Source organism: Balearica regulorum, chromosome 5 (assembly GCF_011004875.1).
Source record: "Balearica regulorum gibbericeps isolate bBalReg1 chromosome 5, bBalReg1.pri, whole genome shotgun sequence".
NCBI lineage: Eukaryota > Metazoa > Chordata > Aves > Gruiformes > Gruidae > Balearica > Balearica regulorum.
The window spans coordinates 6995324-7007389 of record NC_046188.1 but is presented as its reverse complement, the minus strand read 5'-3'; positions in this window follow the sequence as shown (position 1 = coordinate 7007389).

Genomic DNA, 12066 nt, shown 5'->3' with positions numbered 1-12066 from the left:
CTCGCGCTTGAAAAGTGGAGGTCTCCTTACAGGGCTGCTTCACCCATTGTGGTGATCTCTGGCTGCAGAAATCTTTGGGCTGGAGCGTTAGGACAGTATAGCTCAGTTATGGATACAGATCATATTTTTAATATAAAAATACATTTTAGAAGGAAAATGATTCCCAGAAATAGGAATTCATCTGCCAAACAATGTGCACATAACTGACTTTACACTTAGAGGTGCCAGAAAGTTCAGGAATGAGACCAACAATAAAAACTAACACACGTGTGAAAAATCTACTACATTAAAGCCAGATTCAATAAAAATAGCACCTAGTTATGTGCTGCAGAAGCTGGCACACGCCTGCGAAAGCTGAAGGAGAAAGATAAAATGTTCAGAAGTTGCACGCAGTCCAGAGGAACTGAGCAGCGCTGGAGTAGAGCTGATGGTTACTCAATAAGTCATGTACAATATTCTCTTGTGTAAGTACTTTAATTCTTCATCCTGCTACTTCTCGGGCAGAAAGACCCAATTTGGAATACTTCGGGCTAATCAATAAGCTTTGTTGTTGCAGCCAAAGTGCTTTGCAATAGATCTTCTGTTACCCGAAAGGACTCCAGAATGTTACACCACAACATTTGCTTTGCTATTCTGCAAACTGACAGCCAATTATTTCGGTGTTAGTGGTGTCCCTCATGCCGCTTGCAGCTGAAAAATGCAGCCCTTCCCCTGAGGAGCTTACAGAAATCAAAGCAATCCAGGCTGGGAGAGGAGAGGAGCGCAGGGAGAAGAGGGGATTTGCCCGGGGCGGTGCTGGCAGTGGGTGGCAGAGCCAGGTTACAAAGCCAGGTCTCTGACTCCCCCTGTTGCTTTGCCCACTGGTTTATGCTGCCTCCGGCTCTGATGCAATGCCCCCTGACAGCAGCAGGAGGACTTGCTGCTTACTCCAAAGCTGAGTTTGATTCATTCATTTATTTACTACGTTTACAGCCACCTTCTGATGCCGACCGATAGCAACGTAAGTCTTCAGCAAAGCCCTGTAGATAACTAGGCTGGCCCTGGCCTGGGATCACTGAGCCTGCAAACACTCAGGCTCCAGAAAAACCGCTCCTGCATGAATCACCCCGTCGGGGTGATGCACACGTGGGCCCTGAAGGACTCCAAAGCCACCCACTTCCCGATCAAGGCAATTTGAGAAAGGTTTGACTCATCTCCCACCAAGTTCAAGGAGCTGAGGGAAAGAGATGGTTACGGGAGGTGAGGCTGAGTTAGTCCAGAGCCTGAGCGGTGCATGCTCTTGCATGTCCTAAGCCAGTGGTTTCTTAAAATAATAAATTCAGAACAAATGACAACTAAGAGCCTGCCCACGTCCTAGGAAGATGCTGAGGATTTTGCTATTTACTGCTGCCTAAGCAGACAAGGGAGGCAGGGGAATCAGAAGGCAGTTCTGGAAGGCAACGCTTTCTATACCAACCCAAGCACATTTGCAACGGCCATACAAATACATGGTTTGTCTGTGTGAAAAAATCTCTTGTGGTATATGCATGCAGGTGGAAGTGAGCGCTGATCAGATTAAGACTCTCAAAAAAAAAAAAAGTTCTTTATTTTGAGGTTTTCTATGAAGTTGCAGAAAAGACAGCCTCTACTCCCTTTTGCAGGCAACATCATAGAACAGATCCCGATCCCAAAACTCAACAAGTGAACCAGGCAGAGGCTCAAGACTCCCAGGCGGGTGCAGATTCCTGCCTGCTGAGTAGCACAAGAGCGTGGTGTCCCCTTGCCCAGGGCTTGTGGCAGAACAGCAGCAGAGGCAGCAGGGGTTAACCGCCCTGCTGCTGCCGTGCTGGGAGGGGAAGCGTGCTGGAGCAGCATCAGTGAGAGACCTGCAAACTAGGGGTGTGATATCATCTGCACGTGGAAGGATTTACGCACGTAACGCCCCTATGTAGGGAATGACATTACCTTCCTGAAGGCTACTACAGCCCTTCTCCTCCTCTTGTCTATGAATGTAATAAAGTTCTTCCCAGAGCTTCAAACTGATTGCTTGCAGTGTTGCTGCTTCTTAAATTGCCTGCAGGGCTTGGTCTGCCCCAGATTTGCCAAGAAAGCTGCCAACACCAGGCCAGAGAAGTAAGGCACGCTTTTACACATCTGCCTGCACGGACAAGGGCTGGGTGAAGGACCACAGCAGGTCCAGCCTTCAGGTCAGCAAGCACTGAGGTGCTTCAGCTGAGCCCCCATGCCGTCTTCCCCACAGGTCCTTTTGCTTGAGACTCCTCAGGACCCCCCCAGATAAATTCCCAGGGGGGTGTTTAGAGGCTGCTCTCCTTTGCCATCTTCCCCACAGCCCCTCAGCCCCGCAGACCTCTGCAATACGAGGGAGGTGGGACCCAGGACTACCAAAAACAACAGTACCTGGAAGTGGGCTGCCAACAGCAGCCTATTTCCAGGTATCGCTTTACCGAGAAGAGCCCAGCCTGCCTGGAAGCACTCCCGGGACCACGGGGCATGCTGCACATACCGGGCACGGTTGCCTTGTGCCGCCCGGCAGCGCTGCAGGACACCTGGTCCCAGGACGGAGATCAAGCCGTGACAGCTAGCCCTCCCCAGGCTCAGCTGGGGCAACGCCGACAATTTACTGGCCTGGGAGAGGGGTGCCAGTGGACATTTGGCACCTCCTGCTATGGAGGGCATCAGGGCTGGCAGTCTCAGTAAACCCCTTCTGGCCCTAGCTTCTAGGAATAGCTTCTTGTAGCTACTGTTGGGGGGTTTTGTGCAAACCAAAGGCAGAGCTAACCTGAATATCAAGCCAGATTACCTTCATCCCATTCTTTTGGAAATGTCAGTCCCAGCAAATAAGACTACTTGACCAGTTGCTCTTGGTTTATGTTTGTTGCCCAGTAATGGCAGCAAGTATTGCTAACGTATACACGGCTCAGAAGTGTTCCTGTTCCTTTTAAATTCCCCCCAAAAAGATCTGAATCTTTACAGGTTAGATTACAAAAGCAAGATTTTTTCACGTGAACGATGCTCACATGAACAAGGAGTAGTCATTTGCTGATGGACTGGAAGATTAGCCCCCTCAGATTAAAGTGCAGTGTAGAGCATATTTCTGTTCATTTCTTAACTATTCTCAAATCTCAAGATCTTTTTACACGCCATAATAAATTAAATTTCCCAGTGAAATAACAGCTGCTATCGACATAGACCCACGAGACTGGAAGGCAACAGAAAAGCCATACCTAGGCCCAAAACTAGACAACACTCCTACTTAGGTTTTACCAGAACCAAGTCCAGTGGAAGAAACGCCTCCTGCCTTGCAAGCTCTACGTCCATTATGGACACCATAGCCCATGTTTTTGGACAAGGGTCTCCACCCTGTGAAACCAGTGCAGACTCGCCAGCTTGTCTTCCGGTTTTCCTCATCTTGGTGTATTTTCAGTACTTAATAAGCACACCCTCTTCCAACATCCAAGATTTTCCTGAAAATGCTGACTAGCGCCGTGCTGCGTAGAAATGCTTGCTCAAGAGATTGTGGTATTTTGACCTGGAACCACAAGATAATCACTGTTTCAGAACAATTTCCCACCCATCCTACGGGGGCTTTGCCCAGATCGCATTTCCTCAGTTCATCAGGGCATGGAACAGCATCAAAAGGCTGACGGATGCCAAGTTGTGTCACATCTAACAGCTCTTCCCTTTCCAAATGGCATATCATGTCATCAAAGGCAACTAGGCTGGCATGACATAATTTGAGAATCCCACTTTATAGCTGGTAGAAACCGAATCCCAGCAAGTCTGTCAGTAGTGATATATTCCAGGTAATACAGGATTGAAATCTCCTGGCCCCAGGTCTCAGTCTTAAACTTAAGCAATGTTCTGATTTGCCAACTTTCACAATTTATGAGCTTCGCAATCTTTAGTAGCTGTCGAGAGAGGGGAAGTAGGCAGAGGGGTTGTGGCCACAGCTTCCTGCTTGACTTCATTCTGAAGTTCCTGGGTTTAAAAAAAAAAAAAAAAAAAAATTTGGAAGTGCTGAAGGTCTCCAAACCAGAATACATATAAATATGGGTATATCACATTTATCTATCTAACTGTATATAAGCATTTTATCTCAAAGCTGGTGTCGCCTCATGCTCTCCGAACCTTTGGGTCTGATAACACTGTGTGCAACAAGACACTTAAAGAAAATAAACCAGGGTATCAAAAAGGTACCATTTTAGAAATAAAATTAATAAATGATCTACAAATTCAGAGCAATATTTGTCAAAGCTGCCTTTGGATCCAAATTTCCATAAACTTAAAATCAGACTTCTGGATTAATTTACTAGACTATTGCAGTCTAATCATTAAAGGTAATAGCTGATTTTTTAAAAAAACCTCTGTATAACTTGAGTTAAGGAAACATTTCACTGACCTAAAAACAACCCCCCAAAAATAGCGTACAAATGCATTTCTTAAAATCAACACTTGTAAGACCAGTTTTGTTTGTAAGGAACTCGGGCAAATTCTTTTTACATCCCTGTGTACTTCAGGCAGGATTTCCAGAGCATCCTGTGCCTGGCAGCACCCCCCGAGCCTGGCAGCGCAAGCGGTCCCATGTCAGGTTACTCGAGGCCCCGATTCAACACCACACGTAAATACACGTCTGCATACAAACCTGCATTTCAATGTAGCCATAATTATCAGAAGCAAATGGCTCCCGGTTGTAACAAATGGTTGTCAGCTGAGTTATCACCTTTAGCAAAGACAAGACAAACCTCAAGGGCTGTGGGAAAGGAGGCAGGCTAAAAGGGAGAGAACCATTCATCACATGTTTTGTATTAACTACCACCTCCAACCCTGGTCCAGGAAAATTCTGAAGTGTTTATTCTCTCAGAGAAATCAAATTGACTTTGGGATTTTTATTTGCTGCAACATAACAAGATGCTGCAAGAAGGAAAATCGCTGGGCTGCTCAGCTCACTCTGAGGTTTAAAGCTTTGGCCTAAACCAGTCATTTGAAAGGGTAATGATGCTTTTCCTCTGGCCCTGACTATAACAGGGGTTGAAATGTTCCAAACGCTTCTATTTTTGCAAAATAAGAGGGAGCACAAAGAGAAAGATGGGTTATCCTTTATTTTTCAATCCTGACTCAGAGGCAACCTGAACTGTAACTGTCTCCCAAGATTAGCCGACGTTAACCACTGGGAACCAAAAATCCAGTTCCTAAACATCTGGATTCCCATCTCCTAATCTGTACAATGGCAGTAACGGCACTTGCCTCCCCTATGGGTCTACAATTCACCCAGACATGATAGCACAGTCAAAATAGTGAGGGTAGACCCCACTGATGGAACAGATATAGATATATATACACACCTATATATATGAAATATATTAAAAATAATTTTTATATGTATTAAATAGATATAATGTGTTGTTATGATACTATTCAACTTATCCCTTACACAGATGAGTTCTCAAAATTGGCCTGGGTGCTCGGTCCCTCCATAAGATGTGCCTCCCACCTCCCTACTCCTGCCCATCTCCTGTACGCCGGCACCAGGAGGAGCATGAGCAGGGCACAGAAATAGCACTCTGCCCTTAGGCCTTCTCCTTCCCACTTCAATAATGTTTGCCTAATTCCGCTCCTCTCCAGGCCACGTACAGAGAAAGGAAAGTTATTTATGAGCCCTTCTTCCCATCTCTCTTCCCCATTCATTTTAGCTGAGTCAGGAGGACCGTTCCACACCAGCGGCGATGGAGCCAAGCCTGGCCACTGCCTTACCGCCTGGTAGCGTATTTTAAGAGCCATTGCTTGCACAGACTGCAGTGCTGCTCCTTTCTTTGTCTGCCTCACGGATCCGCCAGCACAGCCCTGCACCCTACAACATGCTCTCCCCTCCGGGGTTCCCAGTGGGTGTCACCCACCCACCTGATGGAGCTGCCACAACTTTTCTGAGCAGCCACTTCCACCATCAAATAGATCACACTCACAAATCACTGCCTGGAAAGTCTGCGTGGTATGTGACTTAATTTTCTGTTCCATAACATGAAATCCAATCTGAAATGCACAGATTAGTTTACTAATCTGTGTAAATCCTATTAATAGCACTTACGTCGCTGCACTCCCGTTCACATTCTAACAAATCTGTTTAGACTGGGTTGGTTTTCCCTCATCTCCTGCAAGACCTTCACACCTGGTTGCAGTCACGTCTTCACAAAATAGCTGGCCACAAATGGAAACCTATGCTTTACAGTCATCTCTCATACTTTACTTCATGTCCCGTGGCCCAACGTGCTCTGGATCAAAGCGTTAGCGCTGTAAATCACCACGATGCCATTGAAGCTGATGGGATTATACGAAGGGTCGCACAGCTTCAGTGGGGCGGAGCAGAGCCCATACTCCTCCTCTCCCCCGGCATGGTTGGCATCTGCACCTGCTGCAACGTGCCCCGTGCAGCTCCCATCGCACCACGCTCCATCCTACCCTGGGCACCTTGCTTGAAACCAAGCCTAAGCACAAGTAAAGGACCTGCCTGTGGGAGGGAGGTGATGGACAGTCTCTGGAGCCACTGGATGTGTTCACACCAGCCCCACACACATCCATCCCCCTGTCACCTCTGGCTTTCAGGTGGTACCCCTGGCACCAGGGCTTGTGACTATTGGAATGAGGAGCCTCGCTGGCAGTTGTGTGGGCTATGATCCCCCCCCCAAGCTCAGTGTGGCCTCTCAAAGAGAAGGCACCTTCTGTTCTGCTATAGAATAAACCATTCTCTATTTGAAACGACAATATTTACTTTTCCTATAGTGGACTCCAACAGCTTTCTACATTGCAGTAACGGCAAGAGGGGTCAGCACCAGGAACGGAAGAGGAGGAGAGCAGCGGTCACATGCCTCACTCCAACTTCCTAATCAAGCCATACATTAATTAGCTAATCCCCCTCCTCGCTGCTGTCCCCTTATGCTTCATTTCACCATTGTCCTGGAGTCCTTGTAACCAGCACCTTTGCCATCCCGCAGCGCGCCAGCTTCACGCTGAGCCATCTTCATGCGGACAGGACCACACTGTTACTTCGGGGTGAGGAGTCCTCCGTGCCCTTGGGCCAGGCTGGCATTTGCCAAACCCAGCCCTTGGGAAGGGGTCTGTGCTGTGGCCGCTCTCGACCTCCTCTTGCAGGCTTCCAGCACCTGCTAACGCATCCCGCCCCATGTGCCAGGCAGGGGAGGATGGATGCAGGAGGAAAAAATTCCCTGCCAGGTGAGCAGCTCCCCAGACTTACTAGCCAGAAAGCTTTAGTGGAGAATAGGAGAACATGGGAACTGTTCCCCCCAAAAAAACAGTAGGACAAACCCGCTCCTGACCTCCCTGCTAAGGGATCCCTGCTTCCTGCATGAGTCTGTTGGCTGCACAAACACGACCATCCAGCTCTCCCCTCATCCCAGGGGCAAGCAAGGCTCTGAAGTGCTTTCACAAAGCTCAATAAAAAGGCTGGGACTGTGGTGCTGAGCCAGTTCCAGCACAGCCCCGACTGCATTTCCAATGTTTTTTCTACCAGAGGGTTAAACAAGTGAATAGCATAAAGAATTTGAGGCTCCTCTCTTTCCTTCCTCATAGCTGAACTGCATCCACCCCCATCCAAAAGTGTATGGATTTTCTCTTATCGCTATAGAATCTTTTCGAGGTCAATATAGCTTCACTCTCTCCTAGTTTCTCCTAACATTGTTGTAAGTCTTTAATTACCTGAATAATTCCTGCTGGTTTGCACGAATATTAGCTCAGGAATTGTTTGTAGTTCCTCAGTGTTGTGGAAGAAATGTTTTAAAAGTATTACCCGCACTCAAGAAATTCTCCCTAAATTCTCTTTTACAAGGGGTTCTTACTTGTTACCTGTGTTAAAGCCTGCCTATGAAGCAGCTGTTTGGTTTGAGACCTTTAATCTCTTTGTAAAGATGCCTGTTGTGAGATATTAAAACGCCATAGAGGGAAAAAAAAAAAGCCAAAAGAAAAAGAGGAATTTTTAGAGAGCCAACCAGCCAAATACAATATGTGGCCAGACAGAATCAGAAGCGCTGGCTGCAGTACAAACCCAAGAGGCATCAGACAAACCGCCCCAGCCACAACGGTAACGGTTCACCAGCAAAAGGAATGTAGAAAACAAAATGGGGGGAAGACCCCCCCCCCGCCTTCCTTCTCTGCCTTCACCCTGAAAGACTATATCTGACATGGCTGATGCCTCCGGGGCATTCAGATGTGCCACTCTGGAAGGGCAAATAAGGACTCGCTGGATGGGAAGTTCTGCTTTCGGTGTCGTGCCTGCCTGCGTACCGCATGAGAAGCGATGCTTAACTACTACGGGTTAGAGCAGCGGAGCACCCCATCTCAGCCCTTTCAGACATGCGCTGAGCTCCTTTGTCAAATTAGTGCGATTTCTGTCACCCTTGCTGCAGAGCATCACATAGCGATGGCTGGAGACCTTGTTCCAACGGCCAGCCCGCACTCATCTGTCCTGTGCCCGTTTTGTCCTTCCCCTTAAATAGCTCTTTCCTCTCAGACATGTTTATGGGGGACAGTCACATTCCCCTCTCTCCCCTCTGCCTTTACGGGGCTGCCTAACCAAGCTCTGCCACAGGTTGGCTTGCAAAGAGTTCCTTCTCCTGGCATCAGAACCTGTATGACATCCCACCGGGAGCTGAGATGTAGCATACCCTGGAGGAGCCCCGCTGGTTTTGTACACCCAAGGAGCTCATAACTCACCTTCTTCTCCCTGTTGCTCACAGTCCTTGAATGAACACACAGGAGAGCTCAGCTCACCATCTGCTAGGAGGGTACATCGGAAAGGTGAACTTAGTTCACAGCTACTCTTCAAATCCTGCCCGAGGAAGGACTCACGAGCTGCTCACGCTCAGGCAGCATCAGGGCTTACTGCCCCTGCCTGTCTCCAAGCTGGAGGCTTACTGGGGTCTTGGCAGAAGTAGTGGTGTGTCCCCTCCATGGTCATCACAGAGTACAAGCTACCATAGCAAGTTACTCTGCAGTAGCTGGTGGTTTCAGCTAGCACGTCAGGTTACAAATGCAGTTGCTAGACTTTGTTCGCATGCCTTTGCTACAGGGGACAAAGATCTTTCGGAAGGATGAGATGGACAGGCAAGAGAAGTCACCTCTTAAACCTCATGAAAGCTAGTAGGGGGGGCTAAAAGCCTGGATCACAGAAAGTTTTGCAGCCTGGCTCACCCCAGTGTTTGGCTTCAGAAATTCAGGGCTCAGTTTCTGCTACAAAGTGTGGTGTTGATTCCTGCAACTCACTGCAGCGTCTCCCCAGGGAGGTGCAGTGATGCTTCGCGGTCCAGGGGCACAGCTTCTGGGGGGTGGAGGTGTGGCAGGGAATATCAGCATCGCCTGGTCTAGGTGTGTTCTGGGGCTAGTGACAGAGGAATTACTATACAGTTTCCTCCACACCAGCCCTGCAAAACACTTTATCACCTACCTGGAGTATAAGCTTTCGATCATGGAACAGCCTCTTCTCTGTCTTTGATGCTGCATTGCATAGGACCCGTCCCTAGGGGACCCTCCATGTGTCACAGTGATAAAACTCGCTTTCAAATGAATTTTAATAGAAGTACTTAATATTGGGTCCTGTGGAAAGGATTGCAAGTCCTGGCCCTTGGTAACTCCCTGTCCTCCACGCATAAACACAAGTAAGCTGCCAACGCGCTCCTCAAACGCAGCCTGCAGCTCCAGCGGCCCTGCTGAGGGTTGCACGCTTGGAAAGAAGTCATAGGGGTGCCACCAGCGGCCGTGACCACATTGCCTTTAAAGCACAGGGATGCTTTGGAAAGTGATCGTGTACAAAAACAATAATAAAAAAATACCCAGATCTTTCATGCTGTCCTCTTGCTCAGCCAAAGAGCTTCTCCAAGCACCCACCTATTGCATCTAGCAATAAAGATAAGTTTCTACCATCATGACCTTACCTCAAGAAGTGTAACCGCAAGTGAGCTCGCAGATGCGCTTTGGGAGTAAGTGGAATCGCCAAAAAGCTCCCAGGATAGAAGGGACTTCCCTTGGTATGAAAAGAGCTGAAGAAAAGGGGAGGGGAGAAAAATGCAGCCAGTAGATTAGACATTGTGATCTGATCCACTCGAAGACATTAAACGGAACTGAAACTCAAATTTAATGAAACCGAGAGACAGCAAACCCATGCGTAATTAGCCCACAAGATTCACTGCAACAAAATACCATGGAGGCCGAGAGCTTGTCACCGAAAGTGTGGAAATATATGCATACACACACCTACACACACGCATACGGATGTATGCATATTCCTATGGTCTCTCAGGGCTGGAAAGGACTTGACACCACCATTCAGTCTTTTCCCCAGCTCCAAGACAAGATCAAATAGATGTCGGTATTTTCTGACAGATGTTTGTCTAGACCTGTTTTTAACAGAGAATCTCCCACCTCCCCAGGCAATTTATTGCAATGCTTCCTTTTCTTCTTCAGCTTTATACAGACATGCACACGTATATTTATCTCAGAAGGTGAGCGGAGCAGTCTCTGATGACTTGCACATCAAAAGGCTTGTTAACTCATTTCTCATGGCAAGATCTTTATTGCGAATGATGTACGAGCCCGAAAGATCCCAACCTGACCTGAGATGACAGGTTGAGCTTGGGGGACCTGCAGATGAGGTAAGGGGGGGGGGGGGGGCAGAGGGGAAAGGAGGGGGAAATTCATTCCTTTCCTTATTAACCCATCAGATTTGGTCTGCTGATAAAAGAGAGACCAACTTTTGTATACTCCATTTTTAGACTCAAACATTAAGTTCCTATGGTTTCGGTAAAATAAATACACTTTTTGGCTTCCTCCGCAGCCGCTTCAGAAGAGATGCTGTCCTGTCATCTTAAGTAAGGCGAAGGAGGGGATGAGGAATGAGGCTGCGCAGCTGGAATATGCAAATGGCAGGATGGAGAGCAGCACTTTTCAGCCCGCCCTGGGTATCTATTACCTCCACTTTTGGACTGACAATGCACCAAATGTTTCATTGCCTGGGGCCTTACAAAGCCGACCGGCTTTTTTAGCTGAAAGCACTAATGTAGAAAGGCAATTGGGAATTAATTATTTAATGTGGTTCTCATTGGTAGAAAGCTTCCACCCCTCCCGCATCTCAGCTACCATTATACATATGTTGCTTTCTTCAGACTCCAGTGATTAGACAGCAGTGGAAAATTATGGCGAAATCCTGTCCCCACTTGCAATGAACTCAGTTTAAATCAATGGATTTGCACTCAATAGAGAACAGTTTAGCCCCGTGCTAGGAAAACATCGTTTGTGACAAAAACCATAGACGGCATCTCCATTTCTGAAAACAAGCCATCTCATATCTCTGCTCCCAACCCCTCTCTTTAACAGGCAGCAGAAGACTATTCCTATTTAAAAATTAAAATCCACACCAGTAGCCCTATTAGGAGGGAATCAGAATGAGCTCCCTTTAATGTGGCCATTCAGATGCCTCTCAGGAGCAGGCAGAAAGGTGTATCCTGAATCCGCACCGCATGTTGATTCAGCTCCAGCTTCTCCGGGATTCTCAAGATAAGCACCTATTTCATTTAGAGCCTTATTAGTGATGACCTGTGTAGAAGCAAGCTGTCCTTTTGAAGATCTCTCCTCAACAGCTGCATGCCAGAAACTCCCATCCAAGTTACTTTAAGAGCTTAAGAATCAGGCCGCACGTATTTAAAAAATAAAGTTTGCAAAATAAGATTCTGCAGCGGGGCTGAGAAGGGGCATGAACTTAACCTGTCAGCCTCCATACACGGGAAAATAGTAACTTCTTCCCTGGAGTCACCACCTCCGAATCGTTCCAGATGAAAACCCGACAGGATCCTACTAAAATTCAGTGTAGTAAATTAAACCCGGAATTAATTTAACATAATGTGTCATACATTTCCGAACACAAAATATATTGGGTTTGCTTTTTTCCGGCTCTTCAGATGAAAGAAATACAACTGTACAGATGTGTTTTTGTAAGATCCAGTGGCATGAAACCTGAAATACCCCAGCAAGATTCAGGAGCGAGAAGTTTTAATCACCATGGAAGCA